The following is a 20179-nucleotide window of genomic DNA, read 5'->3' as shown; positions in this document are numbered from 1 at the left end:
GTATTTACGACGTATTTTTTTATTGAGTGCAGCTGGTGTTCTTGTGCAATCTTGCAGAAAACTAAATCGTAGCAGCCCATACGACCCAGACGGGACTCGAACCCGCAATCTTCTGATTCGAAGTCAGACGCCTTATCCATTAGACCACGGAGTCTTAAGTACATCTTCATCCTGTGCCATCTATTTTTTTACGAATTCCTATTTACCTGGATAATTGAATAAGTCGTTGGGTCCTGCACATCCCCGTATTTGCGAATTTGCACCTGGTAAATTTATTCTTGAAATAGTTGCATGTTTGGTTGTGACAGGTGTAGCAGTTCAATTTTGCAGAACACACAATTATTGCATCGCCATATGACCACAATGTGACTCGGACCGCAATTATGTGATTCGATGTCACATGCCTTATTCATTGTTATTTTATGTAATAGTGTTTTGCGTTTTTTATAGTGCCACAAGGTGTTTTATGTCTAGATCCTAAAATTCCTGTCTAATTGACTGACTCATCTGATCCAGCACATCAATGTTATCTCTTTAATTTCGCAAATTCTTATCCGCTAACAGTATTTACGACGTATTTTTTTATTGAGTGCAGCTGGTGTTCTTGTGCAATCTTGCAGAAAACTAAATCGTAGCAGCCAATACGACCCCGACGGGACTCGAACCCGCAATCTTCTGATTCGAAGTCAGACGCCTTATCCATTAGGCCACGGAGTCTTAAGTACATCTTCATCCTGTGCCATCTAATTTTTTTACGAATTCCTTTTTACCTGGATAATTGAATAAGTCGTTGGGTTCTGCACATCCCCATATTTGCGAATTTGAACCTGCTAAATTTATTCTTGAAATAGTTGCATGTTTGGCTGTGACAGGTGTAGCAGTTCAATTTTGCAGAACACACAATTATTGCATCGCCATATGACCACAATGTCACTCGGACCGCAATTATGTGATTCGATGTCACATGCCTCATTCGTTGGTATTTCATGTAATAGTATTTTGCGTTTTTTTTATAGTGCCACAAGGTCTTTTATATGTCCAGATCCTAAAATTCCTGTCTAATTGACTGACTCATCTGATCCAGCACATCAATGTTATCTCTTTAATTTCGCAAATTCTTATCCGCTAACAGTATTTACGACGTATTTTTTTATTGAGTGCAGCTGGTGTTCTTGTGCAATCTTGCAGAAAACTAAATCGTAGCAGCCCATACGACCCAGACAGGACTCGAACCCGCAATCTTCTGATTCGAAGTCAGACGCCTTATCCATTAGACGACGGAGTCTTAAGTACATCTTCATCCTGTGCCATCTAATTTTTTACGAATTCCTATTTACCTGGATAATTGAATAAGTCGTTGGGTCCTGCACATCCCCGTATTTGCGAATTTGCACCTGGTAAATTTATTCTTGAAATAGTTGCATGTTTGGCTGTGACAGGTGTAGCAGTTCAATTTTGCAGAACACACAATTATTGCATCGCCATACGACCACAATGTGACTCGGACCGCAATTATGTGATTCGATGTCACATGCCTTATTCATTGTTATTTTATGTAATAGTGTTTTGCGTTTTTTATAGTGCCACAAGGTGTTTTATATGTCTAGATCCTAAAATTCCTGTATAATTTGCTGACTCATCTGATCCAGCACATCAATGTTATCTCTTTAATTTCGCAAATTCTTATCCGCTAACAGTATTTATTAAGTGCAGCTGGTGTTCTTGTTCAATCTTGCAGAAAACTAAATCGTAGCAGCCAATACGACCCCGACGGGACTCGAACCCGCAATCTTCTGATTCGAAGTCAGACGCCTTATCCATTAGGCCAAGGAGTTTTAAGTACATTTTCATCCTGTGCCATCTAATTTTTTTTACGAATTCCTATTTACCTGAATAATTGAATATGTCGTTGAGTTCTGCACATCCCCATATTTGCGAATTAGCACCTGGTGAATTTATTCTTGAAATAGTTGCATGTTTAGCTGTGACAGGTGTAGCAGTTCAATTTTGCGAACACACAATTATTGCGTCGCCATACGACCACGATGTGACTCGGACCGCAATTATGTGATTCGATGTCACATGCCTTATTCATTGGTATTTTATGTAATAGTGTTTTGCGTTTTTTTATAGTGCCACAAGGTGTTTTATGTCTAGATCTTAAAATTCCTGTCTAATTGACTGAGTCATCTGATCCAGCACATCAATGTTATCTCTTTAATTTCGCAAATTCTTATCCGCTAACAGTATTCACGACGTATTTTTTTATTGAGTGCAGCTGGTGTTCTTGTGCAATCTTGCAGAAAACTAAATCGCAGCAGCCTATACGACCCCGACGGGACTCGAACCCGCAATCTTCTGATTCGAAGTCAGACGCCTTATCCATTAGGCCACGGAGTCTTAAGTACATCTTCATCCTGTGCCATCTAATTTTTTTACGAATTCCTATTTACCTGGATAATTGAATAAGTCGTTGGGTTCTGCATATCCCCATATTTGCGAATTTGCACCTGCTAAATTTATTCTTGAAATAGTTGCATGTTTGGCTGTGACAGGTGTAGCAGTTCAATTTTGCAGAACACACAATTATTGCATCGCCATATGACCACAATGTCACTCGGACCGCAATTATGTGATTCGATGTCACATGCCTTATTCGTTGGTATTTTATGTTGTAATAGTATTTTGCGTTTTTTTTTTATAGTGCCACAAGCTGTTTTATATGTCTAGATCCTAAAATTCCTGTCTAATTGACTGACTCATCTGATCCAGCACATCAATGTTATCTCTTTAATTTCGCAAATTCTTATCCGCTAACAGTATTCACGACGTATTTTTTTATTGAGTGCAGCTGGTGTTCTTGTGCAATCTTGCAGAAAACTAAATCGTAGCAGCCAATACGACCCCGACAGGACTCGAACCCGCAATCTTCTGATTTGAAGTCAGACGCCTTATCCATTAGGCCACGGAGTCTTAAGTACATCTTCATACTGTGCCATCTAATTTTTTTTACGAATTCCTATTTACCTGGATAATTGAATATGTCGTTGGGTTCTGCACATCCCCATATTTGCGAATTAGCACCTGGTGAATTTATTCTTGATCTAGATCCTAAAATTCCTGTCTAATTGACTGACTCATCTGATCCAGCACATCAATGTTATCTCTTTAATTTCACAAATTCTTATCCGCTAACAGTATTCACGACGTATTTTTTTATTGAGTGCAGCTGGTGTTCTTGTGCAATCTTGCAGAAAACTAAATCGTAGCAGCCAATACGACCCCGACAGGACTCGAACCCGCAAACTTCTGATTCGAAGTCAGACGCCTTATCCATTAGGCCACGGAGTCTTAAGTACATCTTCATACTGTGCCATCTAATTTTTTTTACGAATTCCTATTTACCTGGATAATTGAATATGTCGTTGGGTTCTGCACATCCCCATATTTGCGAATTAGCACCTGGTGAATTTATTCTTGATCTAGATCCTAAAATTCCTGTCTAATTGACTGACTCATCTGATCCAGCACATCAATGTTATCTCTTTAATTTCGCAAATTCTTATCCGCTAACAGTATTTACGACGTATTTTTTTATTGAGTGCAGCTGGTGTTCTTGTGCAATCTTGCAGAAAACTAAATCGTAGCAGCCAATACGACCCCGACAGGACTCGAACCCGCAATCTTCTGATTCGAAGTCGGACGCCTTATCCATTAGGCCACGGAGTCTTAAGTACATCTTCATACTGTGCCATCTAATTTTTTTTACGAATTCCTATTTACCTGGATAATTGAATATGTCGTTGGGTTCTGCACATCCCCATATTTGCGAATTAGCACCTGGTGAATTTATTCTTGAAATAGTTGCATGTTTGGCTGTGACAGGTGTAGCAGTTCAATTTTGCAGAACACACAATTATTGCGTCGCCATACGACCACGATGTGACTCGGACCGCAATTATGTGATTCGATGTCACATGCCTCATTCGTTGGTATTTTATGTAATAGTATTTTGCGTTTTTTTATAGTGCCACAAGGTGTTTTATGTCTAGATCCTAAAATTCCTGTCTAATTGACTGACTCATCTGATCCAGCACATCAATGTTATCTCTTTAATTTCGCAAATTCTTATCCGCTAACAGTATTTACGACGTATTTTTTTATTGAGTGCAGCTGGTGTTCTTGTGCAATCTTGCAGAAAACTAAATCGTAGCAGCCAATACGACCCCGACAGGACTCGAACCCGCAATCTTCTGATTCGAAGTCAGACGCCTTATCCATTAGGCCACGGAGTCTTAAGTACATCTTCATACTGTGCCATCTAATTTTTTTTACGAATTCCTATTTACCTGGATAATTGAATATGTCGTTGGGTTCTGCACATCCCCATATTTGCGAATTAGCACCTGGTGAATTTATTCTTGAAATAGTTGCATGTTTGGCTGTGACAGGTGTAGCAGTTCAATTTTGCAGAACACACAATTATTGCGTCGCCATACGACCACGATGTGACTCGGACCGCAATTATGTGATTCGATGTCACATGCCTTATTCATTGGTATTTTATGTAATAGTGTTTTGCGTTTTTTTATAGTGCCACAAGGTGTTTTATGTCTAGATCCTAAAATTCCTGTCTAATTGACTGACTCATCTGATCCAGCACATCAATGTTATCTCTTTAATTTCGCAAATTCTTATCCGCTAACAGTATTTACGACGTATTTTTTTATTGAGTGCAGCTGGTGTTCTTGTGCAATCTTGCAGAAAACTAAATCGTAGCAGCCCATACGACCCAGACGGGACTCGAACCCGCAATCTTCTGATTCGAAGTCAGACGCCTTATCCATTAGACCACGGAGTCTTAAGTACATCTTCATCCTGTGCCATCTATTTTTTTACGAATTCCTATTTACCTGGATAATTGAATAAGTCGTTGGGTCCTGCACATCCCCGTATTTGCGAATTTGCACCTGGTAAATTTATTCTTGAAATAGTTGCATGTTTGGTTGTGACAGGTGTAGCAGTTCAATTTTGCAGAACACACAATTATTGCATCGCCATATGACCACAATGTGACTCGGACCGCAATTATGTGATTCGATGTCACATGCCTTATTCATTGTTATTTTATGTAATAGTGTTTTGCGTTTTTTATAGTGCCACAAGGTGTTTTATGTCTAGATCCTAAAATTCCTGTCTAATTGACTGACTCATCTGATCCAGCACATCAATGTTATCTCTTTAATTTCGCAAATTCTTATCCGCTAACAGTATTTACGACGTATTTTTTTATTGAGTGCAGCTGGTGTTCTTGTGCAATCTTGCAGAAAACTAAATCGTAGCAGCCAATACGACCCCGACGGGACTCGAACCCGCAATCTTCTGATTCGAAGTCAGACGCCTTATCCATTAGGCCACGGAGTCTTAAGTACATCTTCATCCTGTGCCATCTAATTTTTTTACGAATTCCTTTTTACCTGGATAATTGAATAAGTCGTTGGGTTCTGCACATCCCCATATTTGCGAATTTGAACCTGCTAAATTTATTCTTGAAATAGTTGCATGTTTGGCTGTGACAGGTGTAGCAGTTCAATTTTGCAGAACACACAATTATTGCATCGCCATATGACCACAATGTCACTCGGACCGCAATTATGTGATTCGATGTCACATGCCTCATTCGTTGGTATTTCATGTAATAGTATTTTGCGTTTTTTTTATAGTGCCACAAGGTCTTTTATATGTCCAGATCCTAAAATTCCTGTCTAATTGACTGACTCATCTGATCCAGCACATCAATGTTATCTCTTTAATTTCGCAAATTCTTATCCGCTAACAGTATTTACGACGTATTTTTTTATTGAGTGCAGCTGGTGTTCTTGTGCAATCTTGCAGAAAACTAAATCGTAGCAGCCCATACGACCCAGACAGGACTCGAACCCGCAATCTTCTGATTCGAAGTCAGACGCCTTATCCATTAGACGACGGAGTCTTAAGTACATCTTCATCCTGTGCCATCTAATTTTTTACGAATTCCTATTTACCTGGATAATTGAATAAGTCGTTGGGTCCTGCACATCCCAGTATTTGCGAATTTGCACCTGGTAAATTTATTCTTGAAATAGTTGCATGTTTGGCTGTGACAGGTGTAGCAGTTCAATTTTGCAGAACACACAATTATTGCATCGCCATACGACCACAATGTGACTCGGACCGCAATTATGTGATTCGATGTCACATGCCTTATTCATTGTTATTTTATGTAATAGTGTTTTGCGTTTTTTATAGTGCCACAAGGTGTTTTATGTCTAGATCCTAAAATTCCTGTCTAATTGACTGACTCATCTGATCCAGCACATCAATGTTATCTCTTTAATTTCGCAAATTCTTATCCGCTAACAGTATTTACGACGTATTTTTTTATTGAGTGCAGCTGGTGTTCTTGTGCAATCTTGCAGAAAACTAAATCGTAGCAGCCAATACGACCCCGACGGGACTCGAACCCGCAATCTTCTGATTCGAAGTCAGACGCCTTATCCATTAGGCCACGGAGTCTTAAGTACATCTTCATCCTGTGCCATCTAATTTTTTTACGAATTCCTATTTACCTGGATAATTGAATAAGTCGTTGGGTTCTGCACATCCCCATATTTGCGAATTTGCACCTGCTAAATTTATTCTTGAAATAGTTGCATGTTTGGCTGTGACAGGTGTAGCAGTTCAATTTTGCAGAACACACAATTATTGCATCGCCATATGACCACAATGTCACTCGGACCGCAATTATGTGATTCGATGTCACATGCCTCATTCGTTGGTATTTTATGTAATAGTATTTTGCGTTTTTTTTATAGTGCCACAAGGTCTTTTATATGTCTAGATCCTAAAATTCCTGTCTAATTTACTGACTCATCAGATCCAGCACATCAATGTTATCTCTTTAATTTCGCAAATTCTTATTCGCTAACAGTATTTACGACGTATTTTTTTATTGAGTGCAGCTGGTGTTCTTGTGCAATCTTGCAGAAAACTAAATCGTAACAGCCAATACGACCCCGACGGGACTCGAACCCGCAATCTTCTGATTCGAAGTCAGACGCCTTATCCATTAGGCCACGGAGTCTTAAGTACATCTTCATCCTGTGCCATCTAATTTTTTACGAATTCCTATTTACCTGGATAATTGAATAAGTCGTTGGGTCCTGCACATCCCCGTATTTGCGAATTTGCACCTGGTAAATTTATTCTTGAAATAGTTGCATGTTTGGCTGTGACAGGTGTAGCAGTTCAATTTTGCAGAACACACAATTATTGCATCGCCATACGACCACAATGTGACTCGGACCGCAATTATGTGATTCGATGTCACATGCCTTATTCATTGTTATTTTATGTAATAGTGTTTTGCGTTTTTTATAGTGCCACAAGGTGTTTTATGTCTAGATCCTAAAATTCCTGTCTAATTGACTGACTCATCTGATCCAGCACATCAATGTTATCTCTTTAATTTCGCAAATTCTTATCCGCTAACAGTATTTACGACGTATTTTTTTATTGAGTGCAGCTGGTGTTCTTGTGCAATCTTGCAGAAAACTAAATCGTAGCAGCCAATACGACCCCGACGGGACTCGAACCCGCAATCTTCTGATTCGAAGTCAGACGCCTTATCCATTAGGCCACGGAGTCTTAAGTACATCTTCATCCTGTGCCATCTAATTTTTTTACGAATTCCTATTTACCTGGATAATTGAATAAGTCGTTGGGTTCTGCACATCCCCATATTTGCGAATTTGCACCTGCTAAATTTATTCTTGAAATAGTTGCATGTTTGGCTGTGACAGGTGTAGCAGTTCAATTTTGCAGAACACACAATTATTGCATCGCCATATGACCACAATGTCACTCGGACCGCAATTATGTGATTCGATGTCACATGCCTCATTCGTTGGTATTTTATGTAATAGTATTTTGCGTTTTTTTTATAGTGCCACAAGGTCTTTTATATGTCTAGATCCTAAAATTCCTGTCTAATTTACTGACTCATCAGATCCAGCACATCAATGTTATCTCTTTAATTTCGCAAATTCTTATTCGCTAACAGTATTTACGACGTATTTTTTTATTGAGTGCAGCTGGTGTTCTTGTGCAATCTTGCAGAAAACTAAATCGTAGCAGCAAATACGACCCCGACGGCACTCGAACCCGCAATCTTCTGATTCGAAGTCAGACGCCTTATCCATTAGGCCACGGAGTCTTAAGTACATCTTCATCCTGTGCCATCTAATTTTTTTACGAATTCCTATTTACCTGGATAATTGAATAAGTCGTTGGGTTCTGCACATCCCCATATTTGCGATTTTGCACCTGCTAAATTTATTCTTGAAATAGTTGCATGTTTGGCTGTGACAGGTGTAGCAGTTCAATTTTGCAGAACACACAATTATTGCATCGCCATATGACCACAATGTCACTCGGACCGCAATTATGTGATTCGTTGTCACATGCCTTATTCGTTGGTATTTTATGTAATAGTATTTTGCGTTGTTTTTTTATAGTACCACAAGGTGTTTTATATGTCTAGATCCTAAAATTCCTGTATAATTACTGACTCATCTGATCCAGCACATCAATGTTATCTCTTTAATTTCGCAAATTCTTATCCGCTAACAGTATTTATTAAGTGCAGCTGGTGTTCTTGTTCAATCTTGCAGAAAACTAAATCGTAGCAGCCAATACGACCCCGACGGGACTCGAACCCGCAATCTTCTGATTCGAAGTCAGACGCCTTATCCATTAGGCCACGGAGTCTTAAGTACATCTTCATCCTGTGCCATCTAATTTTTTTACGAATTCCTATTTACCTGGATAATTGAATAAGTCGTTGGGTTCTGCACATCCCCATATTTGCGATTTTGCACCTGCTAAATTTATTCTTGAAATAGTTGCATGTTTGGCTGTGACAGGTGTAGCAGTTCAATTTTGCAGAACACACAATTATTGCATCGCCATATGACCACAATGTCACTCGGACCGCAATTATGTGATTCGTTGTCACATGCCTTATTCGTTGGTATTTTATGTAATAGTATTTTGCGTTGTTTTTTTATAGTACCACAAGGTGTTTTATATGTCTAGATCCTAAAATTCCTGTATAATTACTGACTCATCTGATCCAGCACATCAATGTTATCTCTTTAATTTCGCAAATTCTTATCCGCTAACAGTATTTATTAAGTGCAGCTGGTGTTCTTGTTCAATCTTGCAGAAAACTAAATCGTAGCAGCCAATACGACCCCGACGGGACTCGAACCCGCAATCTTCTGATTCGAAGTCAGACGCCTTATCCATTAGGCCAAGGAGTTTTAAGTACATTTTCATCCTGTGCCATCTAATTTTTTTTACGAATTCCTATTTACCTGAATAATTGAATATGTCGTTGAGTTCTGCACATCCCCATATTTGCGAATTAGCACCTGGTGAATTTATTCTTGAAATAGTTGCATGTTTAGCTGTGACAGGTGTAGCAGTTCAATTTTGCGAACACACAATTATTGCGTCGCCATACGACCACGATGTGACTCGGACCGCAATTATGTGATTCGATGTCACATGCCTTATTCATTGGTATTTTATGTAATAGTGTTTTGCGTTTTTTTATAGTGCCACAAGGTGTTTTATGTCTAGATCTTAAAATTCCTGTCTAATTGACTGAGTCATCTGATCCAGCACATCAATGTTATCTCTTTAATTTCGCAAATTATTATCCGCTAACAGTATTCACGACGTATTTTTTTATTGAGTGCAGCTGGTGTTCTTGTGCAATCTTGCAGAAAACTAAATCGCAGCAGCCTATACGACCCCGACGGGACTCGAACCCGCAATCTTCTAATTCGAAGTCAGACGCCTTATCCATTAGGCCACGGAGTCTTAAGTACATCTTCATCCTGTGCCATCTAATTTTTTTACGAATTCCTATTTACCTGGATAATTGAATAAGTCGTTGGGTACTGCATATCCCCATATTTGCGAAATTGCACCTGCTAAATTTATTCTTGAAATAGTTGCATGTTTGGCTGTGACAGGTGTAGCAGTTCAATTTTGCAGAACACACAATTATTGCGTCGCCATACGACCACGATGTGACTCGGACCGCAATTATGTGATTCGATGTCACATGCCTTAATCATTGGTATTTTATGTAATAGTATTTTGCGTTTTTTTTTTATAGTGCCACAAGCTGTTTTATATGTCTAGATCCTAAAATTCCTGTCTAATTGACTGACTCATCTGATCCAGCAGATCAATGGTATCTCTTTAATTTCGCAAATTCTTATCCGCTAACAGTATTCACGACGTGTTTTTTTATTGAGTGCAGCTGATGTTCTTGTGCAATCTTGCAGAAAACTAAATCGTAGCAGCCAATACGACCCCGACGGGACTCGAATCCGAAATCTTATGATTTGAAGTCAGACGCCTTATCCATTAGGCCACGGAGTATTAAGTACATCTTCATCCTGTGCCATCTATTTTTTTTTTACGAATTCCTATTTACCTGGATAATTGAATATGTCGTTGGGTTCTGCACATCCCCATATTTGCGAATTAGCATCTGGTGAATTTATTCTTGAAATAGTTGCATGTTTGGCTGTGACAGGTGTAGCAGTTCAATTTTGCAGAACACACAATTATTGCGTCGCCATACGACCACGATGTGACTCGGACCGCAATTATGTGATTCGATGTCACATGCCTTAATCATTGGTATTTTATGTAATAGTGTTTTGCGTTTTTTTATAGTGCCACAAGGTTTTTTATGTCTAGATCCTAAAATTCCTGTCTAATTGACTGCCTCATCTGATCCAGCACATCAATGTTATCTCTTTAATTTCGCAAATTCTTATCCGCTAACAGTATTCACGACGTATTTTTTTATTGAGTGCAGCTGATGTTCTTGTGCAATCTTGCAGAAAACTAAATCGTAGCAGCCAATACGACCCCGACGGGACTCGAATCCAAAATCTTCTGATTTGAAGTCAGACGCCTTATCCATTAGGCCACGGAGTATTAAGTACATCTTCATCCTGTGCCATCTATTTTTTTTTTACGAATTCCTATTTACCTGGATAATTGAATATGTCGTTGGGTTCTGCACATCCCCATATTTGCGAATTAGCATCTGGTGAATTTATTCTTGAAATAGTTGCATGTTTGGCTGTGACAGGTGTAGCAGTTCAATTTTGCAGAACACACAATTATTGCGTCGCCATACGACCACGATGTGACTCGGACCGCAATTATGTGATTCGATGTCACATGCCTTAATCATTGGTATTTTATGTAATAGTGTTTTGCGTTTTTTTATAGTGCCACAAGGTGTTTTATGTCTAGATCCTAAAATTCCTGTCTAATTGACTGCCTCATCTGATCCAGCACATCAATGTTATCTCTTTAATTTCGCAAATTCTTATCCGCTAACAGTATTTACGACGTATTTTTTTATTGAGTGCAGCTGGTGTTCTTGTGCAATCTTGCAGAAAACTAAATCGTAGCAGCCAATACGACCCCGACAGGACTTGAACCCGCAATCTTCTGATTCGAAGTCAGACGCCTTATCCATTAGGCCACGGAGTCTTAAGTACATCTTCATACTGTGCCATCTAATTTTTTTTACGAATTCCTATTTACCTGGATAATTGAATATGTCGTTGGGTTCTGCACATCCCCATATTTGCGAATTAGCACCTGGTGAATTTATTCTTGAAATAGTTGCATGTTTGGCTGTGACAGGTGTAGCAGTTCAATTTTGCAGAACACACAATTATTGCGTCGCCATACGACCACGATGTGACTCGGACCGCAATTATGTGATTCGATGTCACATGCTTTATTCATTGGTATTTTATGTAATAGTGTTTTGCGTTTTTTTATAGTGCCACAAGGTGTTTTATGTCTAGATCCTAAAATTCCTGTCTAATTGACAGACTCAACTGATCCAGCACATCAATGTTATCTCTTTAATTTCGCAAATTCTTATCAGCTAACAGTATTTACGACGTATTTTTTTATTGAGTGCAGCTGGTGTTCTTGTGCAATCTTGCAGAAAACTAAATCGTAGCAGCCCATACGACCCAGACGGGACTCGAACCCGCAATCTTCTGATTCGAAGTCAGACGCCTTATCCATTAGACCACGGAGTCTTAAGTACATCTTCATCCTGTGCCATCTAATTTTTTACGAATTCCTATTTACCTGGATAATTGAATAAGTCGTTGGGTCCTGCACATCCCCGTATTTGCGAATTTGCACCTGGTAAATTTATTCTTGAAATAGTTGCATGTTTGGCTGTGACAGGTGTAGCAGTTCAATTTTGCAGAACACACAATTATTGCATCGCCATACGACCACAATGTGACTCGGACCGCAATTATGTGATTCGATGTCACATGCCTCATTCGTTGGTATTTTATGTAATAGTATTTTGCGTTTTTTTTATAGTGCCACAAGGTCTTTTATATGTCTAGATCCTAAAATTCCTGTCTAATTTACTGACTCATCAGATCCAGCACATCAATGTTATCTCTTTAATTTCGCAAATTCTTATTCGCTAACAGTATTTACGACGTATTTTTTTATTGAGTGCAGCTGGTGTTCTTGTGCAATCTTGCAGAAAACTAAATCGTAGCAGCAAATACGACCCCGACGGCACTCGAACGCGCAATCTTCTGATTCGAAGTCAGACGCCTTATCCATTAGGCCACGGAGTCTTAAGTACATCTTCATCCTGTGCCATCTAATTTTTTTACGAATTCCTATTTACCTGGATAATTGAATAAGTCGTTGGGTTCTGCACATCCCCATATTTGCGAATTTGCACCTGCTAAATTTATTCTTGAAATAGTTGCATGTTAGGCTGTGACAGGTGTAGCAGTTCAATTTTGCAGAACACACAATTATTGCATCGCCATATGACCACAATGTCACTCGGACCGCAATTATGTGATTCGTTGTCACATGCCTTATTCGTTGGTATTTTATGTAATAGTATTTTGCATTGTTTTTTTATAGTGCCACAAGGTGTTTTATATGTCTAGATCCTAAAATTCCTGTATAATTACTGACTCATCTGATCCAGCACATCAATGTTATCTCTTTAATTTCGCAAATTCTTATCCGCTAACAGTATTTATTAAGTGCAGCTGGTGTTCTTGTTCAATCTTGCAGAAAACTAAATCGTAGCAGCCAATACGACCCCGACGGGACTCGAACCCGCAATCTTCTGATTCGAAGTCAGACGCCTTATCCATTAGGCCAAGGAGTTTTAAGTACATTTTCATCCTGTGCCATCTAATTTTTTTTTACGAATTCCTATTTACCTGAATAATTGAATATGTCGTTGAGTTCTGCACATCCCCATATTTGCGAATTAGCACCTGGTGAATTTATTCTTGAAATAGTTGCATGTTTAGCTGTGACAGGTGTAGCAGTTCAATTTTGCGAACACACAATTATTGCGTCGCCATACGACCACGATGTGACTCGGACCGCAATTATGTGATTCGATGTCACATGCCTTAATCATTGGTATTTTATGTAATAGTATTTTGCGTTTTTTTTTATAGTGCCACAAGCTGTTTTATATGTCTAGATCCTAAAATTCCTGTCTAATTGACTGACTCATCTGATCCAGCACATCAATGTTATCTCTTTAATTTCGCAAATTCTTATCCGCTAACAGTATTCACGACGTATTTTTTTATTGAGTGCAGCTGATGTTCTTGTGCAATCTTGCAGAAAACTAAATCGTAGCAGCCAATACGACCCCGACGGGACTCGAATCCGAAATCTTCTGATTTGAAGTCAGACGCCTTATCCATTAGGCCACGGAGTATTAAGTACATCTTCACCCTGTGCCATCTATTTTTTTTTACGAATTCCTATTTACCTGGATAATTGAATATGTCGTTGGGTTCTGCACATCCCCATATTTGCGAATTAGCATCTGGTGAATTTATTCTTGAAATAGTTGCATGTTTGGCTGTGACAGGTGTAGCAGTTCAATTTTGCAGAACACACAATTATTGCGTCGCCATACGACCACGATGTGACTCGGACCGCAATTATGTGATTCGATGTCACATGCCTTAATCATTGGTATTTTATGTAATAGTGTTTTGCGTTTTTTTATAGTGCCACAAGGTGTTTTATGTCTAGATCCTAAAATTCCTGTCTAATTGACTGCCTCATCTGATCCAGCACATCAATGTTATCTCTTTAATTTCGCAAATTCTTATCCGCTAACAGTATTCACGACGTATTTTTTTATTGAGTGCAGCTGATGTTCTTGTGCAATCTTGCAGAAAACTAAATCGTAGCAGCCAATACGACCCCGACGGGACTCGAATCCGAAATCTTCTGATTTGAAGTCAGACGCCTTATCCATTAGGCCACGGAGTATTAAGTACATCTTCATCCTGTGCCATCTATTTTTTTTTACGAATTCCTATTTACCTGGATAATTGAATATGTCGTTGGGTTCTGCACATCCCCATATTTGCGAATTAGCATCTGGTGAATTTATTCTTGAAATAGTTGCATGTTTGGCTGTGACAGGTGTAGCAGTTCAATTTTGCAGAACACACAATTATTGCGTCGCCATACGACCACGATGTGACTCGGACCGCAATTATGTGATTCGATGTCACATGCCTTAATCATTGGTATTTTATGTAATAGTGTTTTGCGTTTTTTTATAGTGCCACAAGGTGTTTTATGTCTAGATCCTAAAATTCCTGTCTAATTGACTGCCTCATCTGATCCAGCACATCAATGTTATCTCTTTAATTTCGCAAATTCTTATCCGCTAACAGTATTTACGACGTATTTTTTTATTGAGTGCAGCTGGTGTTCTTGTGCAATCTTGCAGAAAACTAAATCGTAGCAGCCAATACGACCCCGACAGGACTTGAACCCGCAATCTTCTGATTCGAAGTCAGACGCCTTATCCATTAGGCCACGGAGTCTTAAGTACATCTTCATACTGTGCCATCTAATTTTTTTTACGAATTCCTATTTACCTGGATAATTGAATATGTCGTTGGGTTCTGCACATCCCCATATTTGCGAATTAGCACCTGGTGAATTTATTCTTGAAATAGTTGCATGTTTGGCTGTGACAGGTGTAGCAGTTCAATTTTGCAGAACACACAATTATTGCGTCGCCATACGACCACGATGTGACTCGGACCGCAATTATGTGATTCGATGTCACATGCTTTATTCATTGGTATTTTATGTAATAGTGTTTTGCGTTTTTTTATAGTGCCACAAGGTGTTTTATGTCTAGATCCTAAAATTCCTGTCTAATTGACAGACTCAACTGATCCAGCACATCAATGTTATCTCTTTAATTTCGCAAATTCTTATCAGCTAACAGTATTTACGACGTATTTTTTTATTGAGTGCAGCTGGTGTTCTTGTGCAATCTTGCAGAAAACTAAATCGTAGCAGCCCATACGACCCAGACGGGACTCGAACCCGCAATCTTCTGATTCGAAGTCAGACGCCTTATCCATTAGACCACGGAGTCTTAAGTACATCTTCATCCTGTGCCATCTAATTTTTTACGAATTCCTATTTACCTGGATAATTGAATAAGTCGTTGGGTCCTGCACATCCCCGTATTTGCGAATTTGCACCTGGTAAATTTATTCTTGAAATAGTTGCATGTTTGGCTGTGACAGGTGTAGCAGTTCAATTTTGCAGAACACACAATTATTGCATCGCCATACGACCACAATGTGACTCGGACCGCAATTATGTGATTCGATGTCACATGCCTCATTCGTTGGTATTTTATGTAATAGTATTTTGCGTTTTTTTTATAGTGCCACAAGGTCTTTTATATGTCTAGATCCTAAAATTCCTGTCTAATTTACTGACTCATCAGATCCAGCACATCAATGTTATCTCTTTAATTTCGCAAATTCTTATTCGCTAACAGTATTTACGACGTATTTTTTTATTGAGTGCAGCTGGTGTTCTTGTGCAATCTTGCAGAAAACTAAATCGTAGCAGCAAATACGACCCCGACGGCACTCGAACGCGCAATCTTCTGATTCGAAGTCAGACGCCTTATCCATTAGGCCACGGAGTCTTAAGTACATCTTCATCCTGTGCCATCTAATTTTTTTACGAATTCCTATTTACCTGGATAATTGAATAAGTCGTTGGGTTCTGCACATCCCCATATTTGCGAATTTGCACCTGCTAAATTTATTCTTGAAATAGTTGCATGTTAGGCTGTGACAGGTGTAGCAGTTCAATTTTGCAGAACACACAATTATTGCATCGCCATATGACCACAATGTCACTCGGACCGCAATTATGTGATTCGTTGTCACATGCCTTATTCGTTGGTATTTTATGTAATAGTATTTTGCATTGTTTTTTTATAGTGCCACAAGGTGTTTTATATGTCTAGATCCTAAAATTCCTGTATAATTACTGACTCATCTGATCCAGCACATCAATGTTATCTCTTTAATTTCGCAAATTCTTATCCGCTAACAGTATTTATTAAGTGCAGCTGGTGTTCTTGTTCAATCTTGCAGAAAACTAAATCGTAGCAGCCAATACGACCCCGACGGGACTCGAACCCGCAATCTTCTGATTCGAAGTCAGACGCCTTATCCATTAGGCCAAGGAGTTTTAAGTACATTTTCATCCTGTGCCATCTAATTTTTTTTTACGAATTCCTATTTACCTGAATAATTGAATATGTCGTTGAGTTCTGCACATCCCCATATTTGCGAATTAGCACCTGGTGAATTTATTCTTGAAATAGTTGCATGTTTAGCTGTGACAGGTGTAGCAGTTCAATTTTGCGAACACACAATTATTGCGTCGCCATACGACCACGATGTGACTCGGACCGCAATTATGTGATTCGATGTCACATGCCTTAATCATTGGTATTTTATGTAATAGTATTTTGCGTTTTTTTTTATAGTGCCACAAGCTGTTTTATATGTCTAGATCCTAAAATTCCTGTCTAATTGACTGACTCATCTGATCCAGCACATCAATGTTATCTCTTTAATTTCGCAAATTCTTATCCGCTAACAGTATTCACGACGTATTTTTTTATTGAGTGCAGCTGATGTTCTTGTGCAATCTTGCAGAAAACTAAATCGTAGCAGCCAATACGACCCCGACGGGACTCGAATCCGAAATCTTCTGATTTGAAGTCAGACGCCTTATCCATTAGGCCACGGAGTATTAAGTACATCTTCACCCTGTGCCATCTATTTTTTTTTACGAATTCCTATTTACCTGGATAATTGAATATGTCGTTGGGTTCTGCACATCCCCATATTTGCGAATTAGCATCTGGTGAATTTATTCTTGAAATAGTTGCATGTTTGGCTGTGACAGGTGTAGCAGTTCAATTTTGCAGAACACACAATTATTGCGTCGCCATACGACCACGATGTGACTCGGACCGCAATTATGTGATTCGATGTCACATGCCTTAATCATTGGTATTTTATGTAATAGTGTTTTGCGTTTTTTTATAGTGCCACAAGGTGTTTTATGTCTAGATCCTAAAATTCCTGTCTAATTGACTGCCTCATCTGATCCAGCACATCAATGTTATCTCTTTAATTTCGCAAATTCTTATCCGCTAACAGTATTCACGACGTATTTTTTTATTGAGTGCAGCTGATGTTCTTGTGCAATCTTGCAGAAAACTAAATCGTAGCAGCCAATACGACCCCGACGGGACTCGAATCCGAAATCTTCTGATTTGAAGTCAGACGCCTTATCCATTAGGCCACGGAGTATTAAGTACATCTTCATCCTGTGCCATCTATTTTTTTTTACGAATTCCTATTTACCTGGATAATTGAATATGTCGTTGGGTTCTGCACATCCCCATATTTGCGAATTAGCATCTGGTGAATTTATTCTTGAAATAGTTGCATGTTTGGCTGTGACAGGTGTAGCAGTTCAATTTTGCAGAACACACAATTATTGCGTCGCCATACGACCACGATGTGACTCGGACTGCAATTATGTGATTCGATGTCACATGCCTTAATCATTGGTATTTTATGTAATAGTGTTTTGCGTTTTTTTATAGTGCCACAAGGTGTTTTATGTCTAGATCCTAAAATTCCTGTCTAATTGACTGCCTCATCTGATCCAGCACATCAATGTTATCTCTTTAATTTCGCAAATTCTTATCCGCTAACAGTATTTACGACGTATTTTTTTATTGAGTGCAGCTGGTGTTCTTGTGCAATCTTCCAGAAAACTAAATCGTAGCAGCCAATACGACCCCGACAGGACTTGAACCCGCAATCTTCTGATTCGAAGTCAGACGCCTTATCCATTAGGCCACGGAGTCTTAAGTACATCTTCATACTGTGCCATCTAATTTTTTTTACGAATTCCTATTTACCTGGATAATTGAATATGTCGTTGGGTTCTGCACATCCCCATATTAGCGAATTAGCACCTGGTGAATTTATTCTTGAAATAGTTGCATGTTTGGCTGTGACAGGTGTAGCAGTTCAATTTTGCAGAACACACAATTATTGCGTCGCCATACGACCACGATGTGACTCGGACCGCAATTATGTGATTCGATGTCACATGCTTTATTCATTGGTATTTTATGTAATAGTGTTTTGCGTTTTTTTATAGTGCCACAAGGTGTTTTATGTCTAGATCCTAAAATTCCTGTCTAATTGACAGACTCAACTGATCCAGCACATCAATGTTATCTCTTTAATTTCGCAAATTCTTATCAGCTAACAGTATTTACGACGTATTTTTTTATTGAGTGCAGCTGGTGTTCTTGTGCAATCTTGCAGAAAACTAAATCGTAGCAGCCCATACGACCCAGACGGGACTCAAACCCGCAATCTTCTGATTCGAAGTCAGACGCCTTATCCATTAGGCCACGGAGTCTTAAGTACATCTTCATCCTGTGCCATCTAATTGTTTTACGAATTCCTATTTACCTGGATAATTGAATATGTCGTTGAGTTCTGCACATCCCCATATTTGCGAATTAGCACCTGGTGAATTTATTCTTGAAATAGTTGCATGTTTAGCTGTGACAGGTGTAGCAGTTCAATTTTGCAGAACACACAATTATTGCGTCGCTATACGACCACGATGTGACTCGGACCGCAATTATGTGATTCGATGTCACATGCCTTATTCATTGGTATTTTATGTAATAGTGTTTTGCGCTTTTTTATAGTGCCACAAGGTGTTTTATGTCTAGATCCTAAAATTCCTGTCTAATTGACTGACTCATCTGATCCAGCACATCAATGCTATCTCTTTAATTTCGCAAATTCTTATCCGCTAACAGTATTCACGACGTATTTTTTTATTGAGTGCAGCTGGTGTTCTTGTGCAATCTTGCAGAAAACTAAATCGTAGCAGCCCATACGACCCCGACGGGACTCGAACCCGCAATCTTCTGATTCGAAGTCAGACGCCTTATCCATTAGGCCACGGAGTCTTAAGTACATCTTCATCCTGTGCCATCTAATTTTTTTACGAATTCCTATTTACCTGGATAATTGAATAAGTCGTTGGGTTCTGCACATCCCCATATTTGCGAATTTGCACCTGCTAAATTTATTCTTGAAATAGTTGCATGTTTGGCTGTGACAGGTGTAGCAGTTCAATTTTGCAGAACACACAATTATTGCATCGCCATATGACCACAATGTCACTCGGACCGCAATTATGTGATTCGATGTCACATGCCTTATTCGTTGGTATTTTATGTAATAGTGCTTTGCGTTTTTTTATAGTGCCACAAGGTGTTTTATGTCTAGATCCTAAAATTCCTGTCTAATTGACTGACTCATCTGATCCAGCACATCAATGTTATCTCTTTAATTTCGCAAATTCTTATCCGCTAACAGTATTTACGACGTATTTTTTTATTGAGTGCAGCTGGTGTTCTTGTGCAATCTTGCAGAAAACTAAATCGTAGCAGCCAATACGACCCCGACGGGACTCGAACCCGCAATCTTCTGATTCGAAGTCAGACGCCTTATCCATTAGGCCACGGAGTCTTAAGTACATCTTCATCTTGTGCCATCTAATTTTTTTACGAATTCCTATTTACCTGGATAATTGAATAAGTCGT

General features: G+C 39.0%; 26 non-coding genes across 26 annotated transcripts; all 26 read right to left on the bottom strand.

Annotated features, from left to right (window-relative positions):
* Positions 1-81: 81 nt before the first annotated feature.
* Positions 82-154, bottom strand: TRNAR-UCG (transfer RNA arginine (anticodon UCG)). Its single transcript has one exon. It is a non-coding gene; the product is annotated as a tRNA-Arg (tRNA).
* Positions 155-644: 490 nt separating this feature from the next.
* TRNAR-UCG (transfer RNA arginine (anticodon UCG)) lies at positions 645-717 on the bottom strand. Its single transcript has one exon. It is a non-coding gene; the product is annotated as a tRNA-Arg (tRNA).
* A 1045-nt stretch (positions 718-1762) lies between these two features.
* Positions 1763-1835, bottom strand: TRNAR-UCG (transfer RNA arginine (anticodon UCG)). The gene has a single exon. It is a non-coding gene; the product is annotated as a tRNA-Arg (tRNA).
* A 492-nt stretch (positions 1836-2327) lies between these two features.
* TRNAR-UCG (transfer RNA arginine (anticodon UCG)) lies at positions 2328-2400 on the bottom strand. Its single transcript has one exon. It is a non-coding gene; the product is annotated as a tRNA-Arg (tRNA).
* An 878-nt stretch (positions 2401-3278) lies between these two features.
* On the bottom strand, positions 3279-3351 carry TRNAR-UCG (transfer RNA arginine (anticodon UCG)). Its single transcript has one exon. It is a non-coding gene; the product is annotated as a tRNA-Arg (tRNA).
* A 305-nt stretch (positions 3352-3656) lies between these two features.
* TRNAR-UCG (transfer RNA arginine (anticodon UCG)) lies at positions 3657-3729 on the bottom strand. Its single transcript has one exon. It is a non-coding gene; the product is annotated as a tRNA-Arg (tRNA).
* A 493-nt stretch (positions 3730-4222) lies between these two features.
* Positions 4223-4295, bottom strand: TRNAR-UCG (transfer RNA arginine (anticodon UCG)). Its single transcript has one exon. It is a non-coding gene; the product is annotated as a tRNA-Arg (tRNA).
* Positions 4296-4788: 493 nt separating this feature from the next.
* TRNAR-UCG (transfer RNA arginine (anticodon UCG)) lies at positions 4789-4861 on the bottom strand. The gene has a single exon. It is a non-coding gene; the product is annotated as a tRNA-Arg (tRNA).
* Positions 4862-5351: 490 nt separating this feature from the next.
* On the bottom strand, positions 5352-5424 carry TRNAR-UCG (transfer RNA arginine (anticodon UCG)). Its single transcript has one exon. It is a non-coding gene; the product is annotated as a tRNA-Arg (tRNA).
* Positions 5425-6482: 1058 nt separating this feature from the next.
* On the bottom strand, positions 6483-6555 carry TRNAR-UCG (transfer RNA arginine (anticodon UCG)). The gene has a single exon. It is a non-coding gene; the product is annotated as a tRNA-Arg (tRNA).
* A 495-nt stretch (positions 6556-7050) lies between these two features.
* On the bottom strand, positions 7051-7123 carry TRNAR-UCG (transfer RNA arginine (anticodon UCG)). The gene has a single exon. It is a non-coding gene; the product is annotated as a tRNA-Arg (tRNA).
* A 490-nt stretch (positions 7124-7613) lies between these two features.
* TRNAR-UCG (transfer RNA arginine (anticodon UCG)) lies at positions 7614-7686 on the bottom strand. The gene has a single exon. It is a non-coding gene; the product is annotated as a tRNA-Arg (tRNA).
* A 495-nt stretch (positions 7687-8181) lies between these two features.
* On the bottom strand, positions 8182-8254 carry TRNAR-UCG (transfer RNA arginine (anticodon UCG)). Its single transcript has one exon. It is a non-coding gene; the product is annotated as a tRNA-Arg (tRNA).
* Positions 8255-8735: 481 nt separating this feature from the next.
* TRNAR-UCG (transfer RNA arginine (anticodon UCG)) lies at positions 8736-8808 on the bottom strand. The gene has a single exon. It is a non-coding gene; the product is annotated as a tRNA-Arg (tRNA).
* A 481-nt stretch (positions 8809-9289) lies between these two features.
* On the bottom strand, positions 9290-9362 carry TRNAR-UCG (transfer RNA arginine (anticodon UCG)). The gene has a single exon. It is a non-coding gene; the product is annotated as a tRNA-Arg (tRNA).
* A 492-nt stretch (positions 9363-9854) lies between these two features.
* On the bottom strand, positions 9855-9927 carry TRNAR-UCG (transfer RNA arginine (anticodon UCG)). Its single transcript has one exon. It is a non-coding gene; the product is annotated as a tRNA-Arg (tRNA).
* Positions 9928-11558: 1631 nt separating this feature from the next.
* TRNAR-UCG (transfer RNA arginine (anticodon UCG)) lies at positions 11559-11631 on the bottom strand. The gene has a single exon. It is a non-coding gene; the product is annotated as a tRNA-Arg (tRNA).
* Positions 11632-12124: 493 nt separating this feature from the next.
* TRNAR-UCG (transfer RNA arginine (anticodon UCG)) lies at positions 12125-12197 on the bottom strand. The gene has a single exon. It is a non-coding gene; the product is annotated as a tRNA-Arg (tRNA).
* Positions 12198-13245: 1048 nt separating this feature from the next.
* Positions 13246-13318, bottom strand: TRNAR-UCG (transfer RNA arginine (anticodon UCG)). The gene has a single exon. It is a non-coding gene; the product is annotated as a tRNA-Arg (tRNA).
* Positions 13319-14947: 1629 nt separating this feature from the next.
* On the bottom strand, positions 14948-15020 carry TRNAR-UCG (transfer RNA arginine (anticodon UCG)). The gene has a single exon. It is a non-coding gene; the product is annotated as a tRNA-Arg (tRNA).
* A 493-nt stretch (positions 15021-15513) lies between these two features.
* On the bottom strand, positions 15514-15586 carry TRNAR-UCG (transfer RNA arginine (anticodon UCG)). Its single transcript has one exon. It is a non-coding gene; the product is annotated as a tRNA-Arg (tRNA).
* A 1048-nt stretch (positions 15587-16634) lies between these two features.
* TRNAR-UCG (transfer RNA arginine (anticodon UCG)) lies at positions 16635-16707 on the bottom strand. The gene has a single exon. It is a non-coding gene; the product is annotated as a tRNA-Arg (tRNA).
* A 1629-nt stretch (positions 16708-18336) lies between these two features.
* TRNAR-UCG (transfer RNA arginine (anticodon UCG)) lies at positions 18337-18409 on the bottom strand. Its single transcript has one exon. It is a non-coding gene; the product is annotated as a tRNA-Arg (tRNA).
* Positions 18410-18902: 493 nt separating this feature from the next.
* TRNAR-UCG (transfer RNA arginine (anticodon UCG)) lies at positions 18903-18975 on the bottom strand. The gene has a single exon. It is a non-coding gene; the product is annotated as a tRNA-Arg (tRNA).
* Positions 18976-19467: 492 nt separating this feature from the next.
* On the bottom strand, positions 19468-19540 carry TRNAR-UCG (transfer RNA arginine (anticodon UCG)). The gene has a single exon. It is a non-coding gene; the product is annotated as a tRNA-Arg (tRNA).
* Positions 19541-20032: 492 nt separating this feature from the next.
* Positions 20033-20105, bottom strand: TRNAR-UCG (transfer RNA arginine (anticodon UCG)). The gene has a single exon. It is a non-coding gene; the product is annotated as a tRNA-Arg (tRNA).
* Between the last annotated feature and the right edge of the window lie 74 nt (positions 20106-20179).

Source organism: Saccoglossus kowalevskii, chromosome 2 (assembly GCF_978046115.1).
Source record: "Saccoglossus kowalevskii chromosome 2, keSacKowa6.1, whole genome shotgun sequence".
Classification (NCBI taxonomy): Eukaryota; Metazoa; Hemichordata; class Enteropneusta; family Harrimaniidae; genus Saccoglossus; species Saccoglossus kowalevskii.
Note: the sequence above shows the minus strand (reverse complement) of the source record. Positions and strands in the feature narration are given on the sequence as shown.